Source organism: Hyaena hyaena, unplaced genomic scaffold (assembly GCF_003009895.1).
Source record: "Hyaena hyaena isolate Hyena2069 unplaced genomic scaffold, ASM300989v1 scaffold_289, whole genome shotgun sequence".
Classification (NCBI taxonomy): Eukaryota; Metazoa; Chordata; class Mammalia; order Carnivora; family Hyaenidae; genus Hyaena; species Hyaena hyaena.
In genome coordinates, this window is record NW_024080920.1 from 1,258,115 (window position 1) to 1,277,891 (window position 19,777).

At 42.1% G+C, this 19,777-nt stretch overlaps 1 long non-coding RNA gene across 1 annotated transcript; it reads left to right on the forward strand.

The window, feature by feature from the left end:
* The first annotated feature begins 1,949 nt into the window (after positions 1-1,949).
* Positions 1,950-19,769, forward strand: LOC120241710. Its single transcript, XR_005530935.1, has 2 exons — positions 1,950-2,195; positions 19,488-19,769. It is a non-coding gene; the product is annotated as an uncharacterized LOC120241710 (long non-coding RNA).
* Positions 19,770-19,777: the final 8 nt, after the last annotated feature.

Genomic DNA, 19,777 nt, shown 5'->3' on the forward strand with positions numbered 1-19,777 from the left:
CTGGAGAGAGCCAATTTCCAGAGCAGCTGGAACTTGTCCTGGGAAGTGGGAGCCACATAGGTGAGAGCAAACCTGCTCTGACTCTGACCCGGACCCTTGCTCTCTCCCTGGATGCTTGAGGCATTTGAGGGACTACTGGCTCAGCACTTGGGCAGCTGGCAAGTGTAAGGCCCCAGTGAAGACCCTCGTTTGTTCCACGGTAGCAGATGTAAATGAGCACTTTGTGTCTCCACAAAAGGTAGACCACTCAGAGCAGAGCTTCTTTGATAGATCGATAGGCTCCCTCTGCCAGTGCTGTGCCCTGGGGCTCTGACGTAAGAAATCTGAGCCATTTCTGTCTCCAGTTTCCCACGTGTGACTAGATTTTGTCTAATTTCATCACCACAGGGAGCTGGGGAAGACCCTTGCCCAGTAAATCTTTGATTGGGAAGGTGGTTCTATCATTTGGAAAGATGATGTTAAGGAGAGAGAGGACTAAGTGACTAATGTATACAGTGGGGGGGGGGGGGGGGCTGTGCTAGTTCAGAGAAACAGCTCCGGGTGCAGGATCGGGAAAAGCCTGGGATCCCAGAGCAGGGTTGATGAGGTATGAGGGCAGAAAATCATGGAGGCACATCAGGAATGCCAGCGTGAGGCCTGATTGCAGAAAAGCATGAAAGAGCTTCCTGGTAAGAAAAGAGACCAGGACACATGATGTGGTTCCATCTCCTCTCCAGAGGACAAGCTGTGGTCTGCTTTGATGTTAGCACCACAGGTATGCCAAGGCTATTAGACAGACTGGTTATAGGTCTGGGATCCAGCTACAGCAGCAACACCATAGGTGGGAAGAGAGGGGCCAGAGGGGCCAGCCTTCTCATTGAAGGATGCCCAGAGGCATCCTAGTGTGGACTCTCTGAAGAGGAAGGACTTGATAGTATCTACTCTGGCTGAGCCAAAAACATCCTCTAGCCTTCATTCCCCCAGGAATGTTTTCTGTTCTCAGGATCCCTCCTTTCTGAGACAGGACCAGCATGTCCAAGGGTGTGAAGGATAGAATGGTGTTGGATATTCCAAATCACCCTCACTCTGGCTGGTCCTAGAAGTAGAAGAAAGCTAGGAAAACCCTCTTAGGAGCACATGACCTTCATTGTCTCCCACCCACCACCATCTTTGGGGTCAGGCTACTCTAAATGGTTGGCAATACTTGCTGCCTCAACTTTCTTGATTATCATTTTCCCAGAATTCTGCTGTCTAGTTTCTGCCCCACTCTATGCTACCCCACTGAAACTGCTCCAACTATTGGCGTCAACAGTCTAGACCAAACCCAGGGACCATTTTTCAATTCTTACTTCTACTCTGAGCCATTTACCTATTAGCTATAATCCTTTCTTTTTGAAAATCTCAACTCTAGGGGTTCTTAGCCAAGGGTTCATGTGTCCTTAGATTGTCTTCAGGAAAAAACAACATGCGGTCCTTGAAATTGTTATACAAAGAGTTATACAAATGTGCATTTTTTTTAGGGAGGATGGTCTAGGGCATTCATTGCATTCTCAAAGGAATCAATGAACTGCTAATGTTAGGAATCAGTGCCTTCAACATCTGTATTGGCTAGGATTAAGTTCTTGCAGGGGCGATCCAAAATAACAATGGTTGATTAGTCTTTCACGTATACAGAGGTAAGTTGTCAGAGCAGGAAAGATGGCTCAGACTTAGGAAGTCCTCAGGGACTCGGGCTCTTCACAGCTGTGCTCTACCAACCTCAGGATATAGCCCTCAACCTCAAAGTCCAAGATGGTAGCGTCTCATGCTCCAAGTAGCATGTTTGAGGGAGGGACAAAGAAGGATGTAAAGAGTATGTATGCTTCTGCTGTCTCTCAGAGGTTCCTGGGAGCTGCTTTGTGACATTTCCATTACATCATTGGCCCAAACTTAGTCGCGTGGTCATATCTATCTGCAGAGAGGCTGGGAGACATCCTTATTCCGGACAGTCATGTACCAAACTAAAGATCCTATTACCGTGGATGAAGGGTAGAAAAGATTTTGGGGGACAGCTATCAGCACCTGTCATACTCATACAATATCCCTTTCCACTTCATTCTAGTACATTAGAGATGGGAAGCACTTGCAGCTGGCATTCCAAATGTGGTTTAGGAACTGCCAATTAAATGAACTTAAATGAGACTTGATCCTGGAACTCAGATGGGGAGAGGCAGCAGGTAAGTTTTGCTGGTGTGGAAGGACGCCAGCTTGTTTCATAATCATCAGCTTCCTACCTCATTCAGCAGCTTCCTGTAGCACTAGTTGTTGGGTGGCTTCTTTCCTGATCATGATGGCAGAGGCAGGCATGGTGATTCTGAGGGTTTACAGGTATCTCTGGAAGCTCCATTTAAGTCTACTCCTCCACCCCTCCCAGCACTGCTATAAGCCAGAGCTTCTCACATTTTAATGTTCATGTGAATGACCAGAAGATACAGTAAAGGGTAGATCTGGAGTGAGATCTCAGATTTTGCATTTCTAACACGCTCCTGGGTAATATCTGATGGTTAGAATAGATTTTTGAGTAGCTTGGTCTTAGCGTGTCCTCTGCTCACCTATACTCGATCATAAATTCCTTTCTGCTTTAATATCTAAATATGTTTTCTGATTATCCAAATTCTGTGGCCGTTTCTTCTTTCTTGAGGGATCTTCTTCCTGTGCTTGTCCCTTAATATTGGGATACCCCAGGACTCTGGCTTAGGATCATTCTCCAGGCTCTTCCTGGACGATCTCTTCCATCCTCTGGGCTTCAGTCACTACCTATATGCTTCTCAACTCCCTATCCGATCTGTACTCTCCTTTGCTTCAGATTCCAGTATCCACAGCTGACCAGAACTGAGTTCTATAGATGAGCAGCGCATGAAAGAAAGCTTCTGTGGTCAAATAAGTTTGGGAAATACTGCGTTAAATAAATGAAGTTTATTTCCTTGCTGAGTTACTTCTAGAACTGTTAATGTGCTAAAATGCATTGCAAATTTCCAAGAGGGGGCATGTAATATCTAGTACTTCTTAAATTTATTTGACATCTGTAGTAGATACAATCTATGTTTTCTCAGTTTCTGTTACACTGAGTTATCCTGAGTGGTGGACTCCTAGCATTTTGCTTTTCTTTACTGTTGCTTCTGTAACCAACTGTGTAGTTTTGTGGCCCACCAGCTGCTTCGCCCTGCATTTTGCATTGTTTCCCTGCGTCACTTCCCTTTGGCATCATTCTCGAGGCTTTGGGTTTGCACCTTCTTAAAAGGCACCAGCATATAAATCTTGCCTCTGGCTCTGTTTCCCAGGGAATCTGGGCTAATACAGCCTTCAACAGACTCCCCACCGACCACCCCTGGCCTTTTTCTTGGAATATTAATATCTCCTGGAACTTGGGTTCCTAGAATACACTTCAGAAGTGCTGTGTTGGTCATCTTTCCCTGTATATATACAAGCACCTGAGGCTCAGCATGTCCAAGACCTGATCAGTTCCTTTTCTTTTATATCTGTCCCTTTTCTGGTCCTATCTGTTTTAACAACTGACACCATATTTGCTCATTACCCAAGCTACCCAGGGGTCATTCTTTGTTTTGAAGATCTCATGGGCTTTATTAAGCAATCTGGATGTCATTCCTGACTCCTTCTTTTCCTCCTTCATCCGATCTGTTGCCTCCTCCTCCTCCCTCTTCTTATGTGACTAATTAACAATTATTCATCCATAAAGAGGCAGTATAGGTACCATCTTCTTATCCTATTTCCTTGGTCATCTGAGTGATGTACTGTTCTGTTGAGCTCTCATAGGCCCCTAAACTTGTCTCTCTTATAGGATTTATCACACTTTATGGTATTTTCTTTCTTTCTTTCTTTCTTTCTTTCTTTCTTTTTCTTTCTTTCTTCCTTTTTCTTTCTTTCTTTCTTTCTTTTTCTTTCTTTCTTCCTCTTTCTTTCTTTCTTTCTTTCTTTCTTTCTTTCTTTCTTTCTTTCCTTCTTTCCTTCCTTCCTTCCTTCCTTCCTTCCTTCCTTCCTTCCTTCTTTCTTTCTTTCTTTCTTTCTTTCTTTCTTTCTTTCTTTCTTTCTCTTTCTCTTTCAATTTAAAAAACTGTATCTGTCTACCCTTGGCCCCACCTTTGGTGTCTCATTCAATTCTTAATCCCTGGCATCCAGGATAGAGAACTAACTGATTAATTGGATAGGAGATAGGAGTGAATGAGGTAAGTGGGAGAGAGAGAATTAAAATTTGTACACCTTCCAGAAAGGAAAAACAATTTCCCCTCTACCCTTCTGCATTTTTGGCTGAGAGCCCTATAATAAAAGGCAGGTTAGGGGTGTCCGGATGGCTCAGTCAGTAAAGCATATGACTCTTAATCTCAGGGCTGTTAGTTGAAGCTTCATGGTGGGTACATAGCCTACTTAAAAAAAAAAAAAAAAAAAAAAAGACAGGTTAACAAGAGAAAACAAACAAAACTTCTTAACATGTATACCTTATGTATACATGGGAGACACCCAGGGGAAAATGAGTAAGTCCCTGAACTGACTTAGAATTCAGGATTAAATGCCATCTTAATTGGCAGGGGGTGTAGGCCTCATAGGGGAAAGGCGGATTTTTGTTTTTAAGTAGGCTACATGCCCAGCATGGGGCCCAAACTCACAACTGTGAGATCAAGACCTGAGCTGAGATCAAGAGTTTGTTGCTTAACTGACTGAGCCACCCAGGTGACCCTAGAAGAGGACATGATTTTTAGGAAAGATGGATGGGAGATATGTTTCGTGACAAAGTCTGAGTGTGGTGTTAACTTCTAGTCTCCTCTACTGTGACAAGAGCCAGTCTTTCCTGGTTTATAAAATTCCTGGGGAGGGGATTCATGACAATTGAATTCCTTTTTAGGGATCTGTCTTTAGACAGATAAGGGAAATTCAGAGAACACTCCCCCTGCATTTGCTATTTCTCAAGTGTCCTACAGCTCAAAACAACTATTACACCAAAACAGCATATTTCAGCATGTCCTGAACTCCTGTAACCATATTTTGGCATGGCATATTCTGCCACCCTTCTTTCCACACCTTTGACAATTCTTTAGGAAGTTTCACTATTGAGAATCGGAGCTGGTAGATCTCATTGAATCAATCTCTTAGTTCTGAGAATAGGTCAGTTCAGTTTGGTCACACTGTTGCACATCTGAAACTAATATAATGTTATATGTCAATTATATCTCAATTTTATTTCAAGAAAGAGCACACCAATACCCAATAGAGCTTTTTCCTTTTAACAGATGAAAGAAAATTAAATTTTAGTTTTATATAGGCACACTTTTTTTGACGTTTATTTATTTTTTTTGAGAGAGAGAGAGCATGCAAGCATGAGTGGGGGAGGGGCAGAGAAAGGGAGACAGAGGATCTGAAGCAGGTTCTGTGCTGACAGCAGAGAGCCTAGTGTGGGGCTTGAACTCACAAGCCAAGCTATGAAATCATGACCTGAGCTGAAGTTGGATGCTTAACCCACTGAGCCACCAAGGTGCCCCTTCATAGGCATACTCTTGATACTACAGCTTATTTCTTTTGATCTCTTTTTTATTTTTAATTTTAGTTATTTAAATGTTTATTTATTTTTGAGATAAAGGGAGAGACAGAGTGTGAGTGGGGGAGGAGCAGAGAGAGAGAGGAAGACACAGAGGCAGGCTCCAGGCTCTGAGCTGTCAGCACAGAGTCCGATGTGGGGCTTGAACTCATAAACTGTGAGATCATGACCTGAACCAAAGTCAGATGTTTAGCCAACTGAGCCACCCAGAGGCCCCTAAAGCTTATTTTTAACCCCAGAGGCCCCTAAAGCTTATTTTTAACTCCCCCCTTTTTCCCCTCTAAAACCCTTTTAACAAATTAATTCAGTTTTGACCAGTTTGACCACAAGAGGTAAGATTCTCTGTCATGCTCTCACACTCCCTTTCTCCAACTTTCTACACCCATTTAGCTGTTGTCTTTTATTCTCTTTTTCTTTCTGGAACAACCAGTCATTCTATTTTAGGACAAAATTACTCTCTTTTCCCCTTGACAAAAATGTGTCTCCATAATTCATACCTTTCCTTAACCAAAAATATACCCTTTTTTCTTAAATATTTTGCATATAGAGCATTTTTTCTATTAATTTTAATTAAATACATTAATTAGAATTCTGAACTCTTAGAAACATGAATTTTTAGTGAACATTAAGCAGTAAGCAACTGTGAATTGTTACACCAATAGTCTGTAGAGGTCAAATTAGCTTTTGTTCCTCTGTAAGAAGAGGACAAAAGTAGGTAAACTTAGACGTACGTTTAGCAATTAGTGTTTCCAATTATATATAATGTTCCAATATATATAATGTTTACATTATCTTAATTGAAAATGACCTAGGTATTCAATGAATATCTGTCATGTAATGTAATAGTGTAACTTTAAGGTTTCAAGTTACCGAAAAGATAATTTTAGAAATGATTTTTAAGCAGTTATATTTTATAAAACATAATCATTGTTGAAAAGATCATTTATCAACTTTTATCCCACCTACATTTACTTGATTCACTTGTTCTTAACAATTATATTTAGATCAGTCCTGAAAATTTCATGAGACATTAGACAAAGTTAGGCATCACTTTAAGTTACTCTTCTTCCTGACAAATGTTGGGCTAGTACACTCAGCTAGAATAAAAGTTGTATGTCTCAGTATTTTTAATGCTGACAACTCTCGGGGCGCCTGGGTGGCTCAATTGATTAAGCGTTCAACTTTGGCTCAGGTAATGATCTCACAGTGTGTGGGTTCGAGCCCCGCATCGGGCTCTGTGCTGACAGCTCGGATCCTGGAGCCTGCTTTGGATTCTGTGTCTCCCTCTCTCTCTGCCCCTCCCCTGCTCATGCTCTGTCTCTCTCTATATCAAAAATAAATTTTAAAAAAATGCTGACAACTCTGAAGATGTGTCTTTTTGTTCTGTCTTGTTTTTGTTTTCACGAAACCAACAATATTCTTGTTTACAAAAGACTACTCAAGTCACATGAACTTGAAAAACATTTAGGTTAAGTTCTATACTGCTCTCAGAGAATGTTTAATTTATATCAGCACTTACGTTTCTTTAAGCCAATTAGACAGAACTCTTTTACAATTAATTCTGACAATGTCATCCAGAGTAACATACATATATGGACATACGTAAACATACAGACAAACATAGAGATCTTAGAGCCTTTATTACAATTTACCCATATGTTGGGTACATGAATACAAAATTCGCTAGTTTATAAAAGAACAGCTGGATCCAAATTGTATTTCTGGCAGACAAAAAAGCTAAGTTTGCCTACTCAGGTGGCTACAAGTTTTTCCTAATATTTTTGGAGACAACTTTTAAGATTTTTCACTTGCCAAGTTTCCAAAAGCTCCTTTTTCCTTTTCAGCCTCAAGTAGTTACTTGTGGGTTTTCTGGGTTCCTTGACAGCCCCTAATAAAGAGTAAGGGGCCTCAAGTTGAAGAGACCATAGGGAACTAAAGGCTGAAGAGAGTGGGGTGGACAGAGGGACAGAGGAGGTTGGAATTTGTAGGTGAACCTATCAAAACATTCAAGGAGGGGCACCTGGGTGGCTCAAACGGTTAAGCGGGCAACTTCGACTCAGGTCATGATCCTGAGCCCGGTGAGTTCGAGCCCCGTGTTGGGCTTTGTGCTGTGCTGACAGCTCAGAGCCTGGTGCCTGCTTCTGATCCTGTGTCTCCTCTCTCTGCCCTTCCCCCACTCACGTTCTGCCTCTCTCTCTCAAAAATAAAATAAACATTAAAAAATTTTAAAAAATTCAAGGAAACTGAATGGAAGATTGAGAGTGGCAAAATCAAGAAGAAGGAACAGAAGAAATGGGAAGCAAGAGGTCTTAAAGGAGCCAGTTTAGGGAGAGCTTAAGTTTCCCAAAGAAACCAATGAGGTTTCTGGGTCCAAATTATCTTTAGCAAAATCATGCCAATATCCAGGCATGGGTGGAACGAACATGTAGTCAGCAGGGGTTTGAGAAGAGGATTTTAGTCAACTGAGAAGTCCCCACAGGAGGAAAAGGATCAAGGAAAAACAAAGAACAGAGAAGCCTTTAAAAAAAGAAGAAAAAAGAAAGCTCCTATCAGCCTCTGAATATCAGCTTCTAATTAGGCCAATTTCTGACCATAGAGCTCTTTCAAAAAACCCTTTCAATATCTTATTATCAGCTGGAACAAACAGTAAATATTTCTGGCAGTATTAAACTTCCTTTTTAAATTATTGTTTTTCCTTTTTCTTTGAAACCAACTGTATGCTTACTAAGTGGCTCACAACCAAAGCTAATAAGCCTTTTGTGACTTAACATGGATACAAATGGTATCCCTAAAGAGGGTGCAAAGATGCAAGCCTCTGAAGATCCAGAACTACTCACTTGCATACATAAGCACCATGTCCCAAGCTGAGTGCTCAGGACATAAAAGGAGACAAACAGAAAAGCAATAGCTGTCTCTGGGAGGGAGAAGATAAATAACCAAAGCATACCCCAAAAACCAAATTCATGAGTCACAGTTCAAATAATTTGTTCCTACAAATGCTTTTTTCCTGCTAATCTGAATTTGGAAACGAAGGGACAATATGAAATTTTACCTTCCTCTCTCAACTGGGCACTACAGAGATCCAAGGGAGCTGATTTTAATAAGAACCCTTACCCTTCTGCCAGTTTTCCCAAGGTTCTATCTGAGTAGGGTGTCTCAGCGATCCTATCCTCATAGTTTTCTTTAGTCTTCTGAGTTGGCTGAGACTCCTGTAATAAGGCAGAGTTCAACAAGAGAAAAGCAAACAGAAGTTTATTAACATATATACTGCATATATACAGGGGAGATATCCCTGGAAAATTAATGATTCCCTGAGATGTCTTAGAATTTGTGATTAAATACCATCTCTCTCTTTTTTTAATGTTTTATTTCTTTCTGAGAGAGAGGGAGACAGTGTGAGCAGGGGAGGGTCAGAGAGAGAGGGAAACACAGAATCCAAAGAAGGCCCCAGGCTCCGAGCTAGCTGTCAGCACAGAACCTGACATGGGGCTCCAACCCACGAGCCATGAGATCATGACCTGAGCCGAAGTTGGAGGCTTAACCAACTGAGCCACCCAGGTGCCCCCCCATCTCTCTTTTTTTTTAAAATCTAGGCTCCATGCCCAAAGTGGGGCTTGAACTCACAACCCTGAGATTGTAAGTTGCGTGTTCTACGGACTGAGCCATGCAGGTGCCCCTTGTATACCATCTTAATGGGTAAATGGGATGAGAGGATGTAGGGCTTAGGGAATAAATGATTTGGGGAAGGTTGAATGGGCTCTTAGAAGGATAGGAGATGCAATAGTTTGTGACAAAGTTGGTCTAGATGTGGTGTGGACTTCCAGGCTGCTCTTCTGTGATGAGAGTCAAGCTACCCTACTTGATGAAACTCCCTAGGAGGGGAATTTATGACAATTGAGTTCCTTTTGGAGGATTTAAGCAGATTAGGGGAATTCAGAGAAAGCAAACACTCCTTGCATTTGCTGTTTTTCAAATGCCTACAGCTTAAGGCAACCAGCACACCAAAGTGGCATAATTTGGGGTGGGTGTCCTGATCTCCTGTAGTCATATTTTGGGGAGGTATATTCTGCTACCCCTCAGCCTCTGCCTTAAATAAAGAGGAAGTATTCTGAGATTATGAGAAATCCATGTTTCTTCTGCCCTAGATTAAAGTGGCTGGAGACTACATTTTATAAGCAGCTCCAAAACACCGCTCAAGAATGTTAGATAATGCAGTCAGGCCAGACGACTGTCACACCCTCCAGCGTGGCCATACATGCCCGGCTCTCAGGGAGGCACTCTCAGGGAATCAGCACTTGCAGGAACCTGAGAGAGTAACCACCTCCTGAAGTCTGGGACCCTAGGTGCCTCACCCTGATCCTGGCCCCACGAAGGCTCAAGCTGGAAGTCCCACTGACTCATGCTGAAAAGCGGAAATTCATACTCAATATAAAATGAAGTTTCATTTAGGAGAGTGTATAAGTTTCCTCCAAGACTGCCATAACAACATATCATAAACTGGGTGGCTTAAAAAACAGTAGTGTCTTCTGTCATAGTTCGGAAATCAAGATGTCAGCACGGTTGTTTCCTTCTGAGGACTCTGAGAGAGAATCTGTTCCCCGTCTGTTTCCTGGTTTTCCAGGAGAGCTAGCAAACCTGCCATTCCTTGGTCTACAGATACATCGCTAATCTCTGTCTGTTTTCACAGGGCATTCTCCCTGTGTCTTTCTGTCTTCACATGGCAGTCTTCTTTATAAGGAGTCATGCTAGATTGGGAGTCAGTCCTACTTCAGTATGGCCTCATGTTAACTAATTACATCTGCAGTGACCCTATTTCCAAATAAGGTCACCTTCTGAGATACTTGGGCTTAGGAGTTCAACTTTTGGAGAAATGGGAAACACAATTCAACCCATGACAGAGTGAAAAATTTTATTTTCTATCCTTTTTGAGAGCTGCCTTGCTCCAATAACCCTCATTTTTGTTTAAAGCAGGGTCACAAGCTGGTGCCCCAGGGCCAAATTTAGCTTCTGAACATTTTCGTTAGGTCAGGGCGCAGGCATTCCCTAATTTCTTATGCAGGCCCCTTCACAAGTAGCCATTAAGGCATTTGCACAAATGACTCTTAGTTTAGAACTTGCTTTCTCAGAGTCTTCATTGGTAAAAACCTTAGCCTCAGAACTACCCTGAGAGGCATAATAAGTGTGTTCCCATCTCACTGACCAGTGAGTCTCACTGACTCAGAAAGTGCCTGGATCATACAGTTGAAATAGTAGATCCAAGGCTTGCTCACTGATCACGGCCACATCTCAATAACCCCAGTGCCACAAAGCTGAGGGGGCTCGCATGACCCCCCCTTTCTTTCCATTTCTCCAGCAAAATTTTCACAGCAGCAAATGCTATAAGCATTGTTGAGTCTTAGAGACTTTTTAAAACCAGAGACATTCCTGAGGTAAAACCTTTGCGGGTGTTTCTCCCAGAGAGAAGAAAGTCTCATAATGTGCTGAGTTAAGGGCAGTCTGGTTTTGAGCTTGGTCAATCTCTCCTTTTGTGGGTGTGCAAGAAAAAAGAGTGAGAGAGATCAGATGTAGAACAACCTAAATTAAGGGCCAAGCCCTTCTCGCCAGCTTCCCAGTGTGGAGATGCTCCCTTCATAGGGGACAGCAGTTCTTAGACTTATTTTCTGGTTGCTGTTTTAAGAACTGAGTAAGTGTTTCAGATCCTCTTCCTGGAAAAATGCACTTACAAATATAAGAGAATTGAACAAAATTGCTTGGCATTTCCTTTATACTTAGTATTCTGAAATTTCATCAGAGTTAATATATGCATAGGTCTTTTTCTGGGGAGAGGACAGTTATTCTTGTTGGTATTCAGTGAGCCATTTCAGTGTGAAAGCTTATGCCTTTCTTCACCTCTAGGAAATAGGCCATGACGTATTTATTTTTCCCCTCCCTTCCCTCTGTTATCTTATTCTGGAATTCCTACTAAATAGGATGACAGAGATTCGGGATCCATTTTCTATGTTTCCTAACTTCTCTGCTAACCTGAGGTATTTTTATGAGGTGACTAATACAAATGATAAAATGAAGTTCCTCAAATTCCTTGAAGACTTGGACCTGCTGTGTACACAGTAGGTGCCAAATAAATGTGACCTCCTTCTTTTTCAATCTCAGCACCTACCTGAACAACTACATCAGCAGTCATAACTAGTGTTTATTGGCTGCTTAGTATGTATAAGGTGAGGAGTAAAGTACTTGACATACTGCCCAGTTTAATTCCCCCAACAACTCTATGAAGTTGGTACAAATATTGTCCTCAGTTTACAAAAGAGGGAACTGAGAGCCATAGAAAAGAGGTTGGCAAACTCCAGCCAGTGGGCCTAACCTGTCACTGCCTCTAATTTCTCTTTTATACCTCCTACCTCTGTTCTTTTGAACTGCACTTCATGAGAATTTCTCCACTTGACCCGTCAACTCTTTTATTAATTCTTCATTAATATCTATTTTGTGATTTAGCCCATAGAATTTTTATTTGGAAAAACAAGTGCTTAAAGTTCCAAATCACCAGTCAATTTTTTAAAAATCCTTTTTTTAAATCTTTTTTTAAAAAGTATGCTTTGCACTCAATATGGGGCTTGAACTCAGGACACTGAGGTCAAGAGTTGCATGTTCTACCAACTGAACCAGCCAGGTGCCCCTTCCAGTTGATTCTCTTTAATAGATGAAATATCCTTTCACCTTTCTTTTTTTAATTTTTAATGTTCATTATTATTGTTATTATTGTTTTGATAGAGAGAGAGAGACAGAGACAGAGCGCCAAGTCAGGGAGGGGCAGAGAGAGAGGGAGACACAGAGGGGTACAGAGAGAGGCTCCAGGCTCCTAGCTGTCAGCACAGAGCCCAATGCATGGCTCAAACCCATGAACTATGAGATCATGACCTGAGCAGAAGTTGGACGTGTAACTGACTGAGCCACCCAGGCGCTCCTCCTTTCACATTTCTTATGAAGACATTAATTACACTTAATCTGAAGTCTTGTTCTTCAGTAATCGTTAATTCTGTTTCTTAAATGGTAGTTTTTCTGATGGTAGGTTTTGATGATTCTGTTTCACTGTTCTGACTTTTCTCAAATGTTTAGTAATTCTAGACATCTGTTCAATTTTAAATTGTGCATTCTTGTTCCTATTTGTTGTGTTTACTGAGCCTGCGTGTAGTAACTTTTTAGAGGAGTGGAATGCGCTGGATGGTTGGAGATGTGGGGATGTGTATAAGGAAGAAGAGGACCTGTTTTGTCTTTTGACTATAGGAGTTTTCTTCCCCTCTTGGATCCCAGTTGTTGTCTGGGCAAGGCTTTGCCTCTGGCCCCAGAGCCCACACTTACTGGTTTGGTTTGGGGAAAATCCCCTTTGCAGCTGTCTGATTAGTACAAAATGTGAGAAGGAAAGGAATAATTGCATCAGATACTCCAAATGCATTTTCCCAGTTAACCACTCCAAGGAATGGCCCAGGGCCTCTTCTCCTTATACCCACTAACTCTGAAATTGGAGGTCTTTGTTAACATTTCCACTTTCGTGCCAGTCTTCTTGTGGATATAATATTTTTTCCACCAGTCTTTTATTATCTGTCTTTGGTGTCAAACTTAGTATGGTCTTCTGTACTTCCCCTCCCTTCCAAAATTATAAATATTCATCTATTTTGTTCTTTTACTATTTTTGTGATTTCATGTTTTACATTCAAATCTTTTAGCCATCTGGAATTTATTCTAACGTCAGCCATGACTTGGAGCTCTAAACTTAAATTTTTTCCTAATGGTGAGCCAGTTGTACCCACCATGCTTTCCATGTGTGGGCTTTTAAAAGGCAGCTCAGCCCCCAGAGCTCCATAAAAGCCTAGGAGTTAAGAATAGAAAAGCTAGGACTATAACTCAGTCAGATCCTAATCTCTGTTCCATTATTGCTCACGATGGGACTCTGGCAGAGCTCGGTTCTCCCTAGGGGAAAGCTCCACCGATGATGTAAGTAGGGCTAGGAGGGCTGTGGCAGGGAGAGGATTTGTAGAGAGCCCTCTAGAGGAGTTTCCTGGTTGCTGTGTTCCTGCCGCTGGGCATGATCTCATGGGCAACAGCTGCGCAGTCTCGCAAGAAACTCCAAGGGCTCCAAACTCTACTCTTTAACTGTATATTTGTTCTTTAGCTCCCATAGCCTTCCCTATAGATCACTTCAAGTCCACCTCCTGCTACTCCTCTGTGAAGCCTGCCCTGATGTGCCCGGCGAGGCTTAGATGCTGCTCCTTCTAGTCCCCACTGTTTTGCACAGATCTCCAGTGTGATTTTTGTTAACTGTTGGTTGATATGTTGTGGATGAATAAATTAGCTAACAAATAAACTAAGTTACTAAGCATGAAGGACGCTATCTGCCAGGTGCAGGGAGAAAAGGAAAGCTACCAAAGGGTATGGAGTTGCTGCTGACTATGTCCACATGTTCATCTGTGACGTTCGTTGAGGCCCAGGTGTTCATGGCATCGTAGTTGGCCACAGACCAGCTGTGGCTTTGATTAAGTGCCTGAAGCTACTAAGGAGTCTTTTTTTTTTTTTTTTTTTTAACCAAGTGTTAGGTCCTGAAGATACCAGGGAGAGCCAACTGTGTCTCTTTCCTCAAGGGGCTGACAACCTTATGTATAAGTGTGTAGACAGAATCTTGGAAGAAACTTTAGGGAGGGAAGAATTGGGCACACAGAAACCTTCAAAGAGAACAAGTAATGGAGTTGAGTTGGAGAATGCTCACTCGTCTATAAAATATGTGCACCACCAGCAAGCAAGCATTTCCTGTGTGCTGAATATGTATGAAGCTCTAAACTCTTAATACACTTTATCTTTTTTACTCCTCATGAAAACCAGGTGGCACTATCAGTTCCATTTTGTAGATGAGGAAAGTGACTCTCAGAGAGGTAAAGTGATTTACTTATGGTCACAATGAGGAAGCCACAGTCGGAAGCCCAGGTGGGGAATGGCTCAGGTTCAGAGAAGAGAAAAACTTAATCTTTGGCCATTGAACTCCCTCCCTCTCTCCTTTTACTTGGAATTAACCAGTGGGGTTGAGTAGAGTTTTGTTTTGTTTTCTGGATCTTTGCTTCTGTGGTAGAGATAAACAGGTATAGATAAACTGTACCATTTCTGGTCTCTCTAGGTCCTAATACAGGACTGGCACACAAGCTGGTTAAATAATGCAGGAAGAAAACCAACATTTTCAAACACAATATGCCTGTCTCCGAGCTTGCACGGTTCAAAATGTATCCCTCTGAATTCTCGCTGAAGATTATGTGAGACATAGCCAAGAACCATGAAAATGTTCATTCCTTTGACTTGTCTTTTGTACTGTTTCCTGGGGAATTATCACTTTCTTTCAAAAGATAGTTTTCACTTTGAGAATTAAGAGAATTTCCTAAAATACATGAGACACAAAATTTAACATCTCAACCATTTCCAAGTGTATAGTTCAGTAATGTTTAGTATATTCACACTGTTGTACACAAAAAGAACTTTTCATCTATAAACTGAAATTTTATACCCATTAAAAAACTCCCCATTCCCAATTCCTCCTGTTCTTCCTGGAAATGACAATTCCACTTTCTGTCTCTATTAATTTGACTACCCTAGATATCTCATATAAGCAAATCATAAGTGTTTATCTTTTTGTGACTGGCTTATTTCACTTAGCATATTCAATTCACATAATGTCTCAATGTGAATTGATTTGTAGCATGTGTCAGAATTTAACGTTGACTAATATTCCATCCAGATATTGTTTTTGTTTTTGTTTAATTTTCAACTTTTCTATTGCTTCTCAGTTTCTATTTTTGCTATTACTTCCTAGTTTAGCACATTGTGATTAGAAACTGTTATCTGTACTTATTCTACTTTTTGAAATGTATTGAAATTTTTCTGTTTGTTTTTTTATGGCCTTATATGTGGCCATTTGTTAATGATCCAGGGATACTTATAGAGTATAAATTCTAGGTTTTCAAGGTAGACAGTTTGATATCTTTTAATTCAATCTACCTTACTAATTTAACAAGTCAAGTCCTCTATATCCTTACTTTTTGTATGGTTTATTAATCAGTCATGGTCTAAGAGAGGTGAATTAAAATTTTCTACGGTTACTGTATTTATATCCATTTTTTCATGTATTTCTTATTGTTTTTACTTTATGAATTCTAATGCTGTATTATCTTGTGCATAGTTATGATAGATCTACATTATTGCTCTCTTCCAATATCATTATATTTTCTCTTGTGCCTTGTTTTCTGATTTTCTGTGAATTCAATCATGTCTGATATTAATAACAAAACCTTTGCTTTCTTGTTGCTTGTATTTGCATGTACGACTTTTGTTCTTGTTTTCTATTTTTTCCTACTCTTACTTTCAATATTTCCAAGGAACACTATTTTAGATGTATCTCTTGCATGTAGCACTAGTTAGGTTTTATTTTGTGACTCCACAAGTTATTTTTAAAGAGTGAGGTTACCGGGTCAAAGTTAAAGAGAGCTTCTATAGCTCTTGACCCCCATTGCCAAATAAATTGTTTTTCACTAGTTGAACCATTTTATTCTGTCACCACCCTTTTAGAAGTGAACCATCTCTCCACCATTGCCAGCATGGCTATTATGCTGCTGCTTAAATTTTTAATAGGTGAAAATGGGACATCGTTGTTCTTTCATTTGCTTTCCTTGGCTTTATCTAACTCTAAGTAAATAAAGATGGAAGAAAAATTAAGTCAAAATGAAGGGCGCCTGGCTGGCTTTAGTACCTGGGGCCTGAGACTCTTGATCTTGGTGTTGTAAGTTTGAGCCCCACATTTGGTGTGGAGATTACTTAAAAAAATAAAATCTTGGGTTGCCTGGGTGGCTCAGTCAGTTAAGCAACCACTCTTGGTTTTGGCTCAGGTCACGATCTCAAGGTCTGTGGAATCTAGCCCTGAGTCGGGCTCTGTGCTGAGAGTGTAAAGGCTGCTTGGGATTCTCTCTCTTCCTCTCTCTCTGCACCTCCCCTGCTTTTGCTCTCCCTCTCTTTCTCTCAAAATAAATAAATAAATAAACTTAAAAAATAAAAAACAAAGTAAAATCTTTAAAAAAAAATGGTTAAAATGAAACATTCCTTTTCACTCCAGCAAGATTAAGATGGGTGGTGGTGTTTCTTATTCTAGATTCCCATGACACTGAGTCACTTCCCAAAGGCTTCTCAACTTGGGCCTTGAATTTTCCCAGGAGAAATTGTCAAGGTTCCCTTCTCACAGCCCTAGACCTTGTATTCTTTTATTCTGTAGTGAATAGACAAAATAACATAATAAGAAGATATAGGGTCTGGAGCTAGATTAAATGGATTTAAATCATAGCTCCACCTCTATTTACTAGCTGTGTGATCTATGAGAGTTACTTACCCTCTCTGTGCCTTGTTTTCCTGAGGTAATAATTCTCAAGGGTAATGATGACTACAAGAGCGACACCTATTACAGTTGTTGTGTACAAGAGTTAACTTTTGCAGACTCAAGACAAGATTTTTCTTTTAGAAGTAAGCTCTAGGGGTGCCTGGGTGGCTTAGTCGGTTAAGCGTCCGACATTCGCTTAGGTCATGATCTCGCGGTTTTGGGTTCGAGCCCCGTGTCGGGCTCTGTGCTGACTGCCAGCTCAGAGCCTGGAGCCTATTTCAGAGTCTGTATCTCCCTCTCTCTCTGACCCTCCCCTGCTCACGCTGTCTCTCTCTCTCTCTCTCTCTTCTAGAAATAAAATAAAAATATTAAAAAAAAAATAGAAGTAAGCTCTATACCCAATGTGGGGCTTGAACTCACAACCCCAAGATTAAGAGTCACATGTTCTAGGGGCTCAGTCAGTTAAATGACCAACTTTGGCTCAGGTCATAATCTTGTGGTTGGTGGGTTTGAGCCCCACATCGGGCTCTGTGCTGAGAACTCAGAACCTGGAGCCTGCTTTGGATTCTGTGTCTCCCTCTCTCTCTCTCTCTCTCTCTCTCTGCCCCTCCCCCATTTGTTCTCTCTCTTTCTCTCTCTCAAAAATCAATAAACATTAAGAAAATTGAAAAAAAAAAGTCACATGCTCTACTGACTGAGCCAGCCAAACTCTCCAGGATTATTATTAATAGCTCCACCTCTGTGAAATACTCCTTTTCTATTTCAACTATGAAGTTTTGGTGGAAGCTTTTTCCTTTCTATATGACCCTGCTTCCTTAGCTGCTGCATTAAGTCTTAGGCCAGGGGCAGGTTCCTACACAAGCAGAGCCAATCAGAGTCCTTCCCTGGGGTTTCTGAAATTGGGACACAAGAAAGGAAGGCTTTATTGACTCTTTGGTGGAGGAGCTCTCAGAAGTGAGACCCAGGCTCCTGGCAGCCATATTTCCAGACATGGAGGAAGCCAGACTACGAGAATGAGGCTGACTGACATGTGGAGAAAAGTAGATGTTAGAGATGGAAAGAGTCTGGCACTGTTGGAATCCTTCATTCTGGTGGTCCCCAAATGCACCTTGCAAGCTTCCCATTGTCCCTAGGCTTGCTTGCATTGATCTTGTCACTTGCAACCAAAACAGAGTTTTAATACACTTCCTAAGGCACCTCAGGACAGTACAGATCATGAGGTCTCGTTTGTCTGTCCACCTTTCTCTAAAAAGCCAAAAGTTCTTGCAAGCCTAAGACACGTGCACACACACACACACACACACACACACACACACACACGGCAATTCCCAGTTTCTTGGAGTGAGCTGTGACTCCTTCCCTGCCCATGCTGCCTCCACATACTTCTACTTCGCCACACACATCAAAAGACAGCTGTGCCAATGTCCAGGCCTAAGGAACTGTACTTGCGAAACAGGATGTTATCCCGGAAATTTGTGCCCTTCTCTGTACCCCCCTTGTCCTTTTTCTCACTACCCTATTCAGTAATTGACAAATATATAATGAGCACCTGTCAAGAACCATGTCAGGCCTGGGGCCCCAGAGAGGCAGAATACAGTTCCTGATGTCAAGGATCCTGCAGCCTGAAGGGCTATCAGGCTGTCACAAGACGGCTCCATGAGAGACAGTAGAGTGAGTGTTAAACAGATGCTTTTGCCAAGTGCGGCAAGAGCTCACAGGGGCTCCACCACTGGTTGCCTGGGATGGCTGGCTGGTCTACCGCCTCCAGCTTCTCTCCATCCCAGTCCACCCTGCGCACTGCTGCCAGACTGTCTTTCTGAACACGGCTCAGTTGTGTGACTGCTTCTGCCCCCTGTAGGCCTAAACCCACATTCCTTAGCCTGGCAAGATCCTAATCCAGATATTCCTCAACCTACTTTCTCAGCCACATTGTCCATTGTTCCTTATTCACAGACCTTACCCACAAGCCTAAGCAGCCCACTCACCTCCATCATACACGCTCAGTGTCTCCCCACCACTGGGCCTCTCCTCACTCTGTTCCTTCTGTTGCTGATCCCTGCAGGTCATAATTATATACACCTTGCAAGATGTGATAGCAAATGCCTTTCTTTTCTCATGCAGCCGCTCTGATTATCTGGCTGGGTTGCTGTGTTGAGAAGGGTTCTGTGGATATACCCGGGCTTGTGACAGGGTGCAGGGAGCAGTTAGCAAAATCTGCCATTGCCACCAAATTGAGCGAGTGTTGACAGCAGGGAAGTGGTGGTGGGGGGGGGGGGGGGTGGGTGGAGGATGAACATTGGGCGCACTTGCAGATTTCATTCCAGGTCTGGGTCTAATGCATCCCCCCCCCCATCCCCATGAAGACCTTCTTCCTCCTCCAAGTAAAATTAACCTGGTTTCCCCCCCCGCCCTGAATATTTATAACCTTCTCCCTACACTCTGTGAGAGCATAGATGGTTCCTACCACCTTCTATGGGTACATCAGTTTTGTTGTCCTGTTTTGTTTGTTTTCTATCTGAGGAGACAGGCGGTATCCTACAGCCTATGATACAGGTGGGGATCCAAACCACATTAACTGAGTGGATGGAGCCACGTGAACACCGGGATGAGGGAACCGCTGCAGAAGAGCCTCCAGGAGCCTATCCGGATAAGCTGACTTACCCTGCAGGCCTCCACCTGGAACAGACTCTGAGGATGGTGTTATGGTGGCCGTGTTCTCACTCGTGAACCAATTTCCTGCATTGTTACTTCTGTCTGACCTGTCATTTGCTATCCTCTTGTGAGTCTGTGACCACTGAAATCTGAGGTCCTAG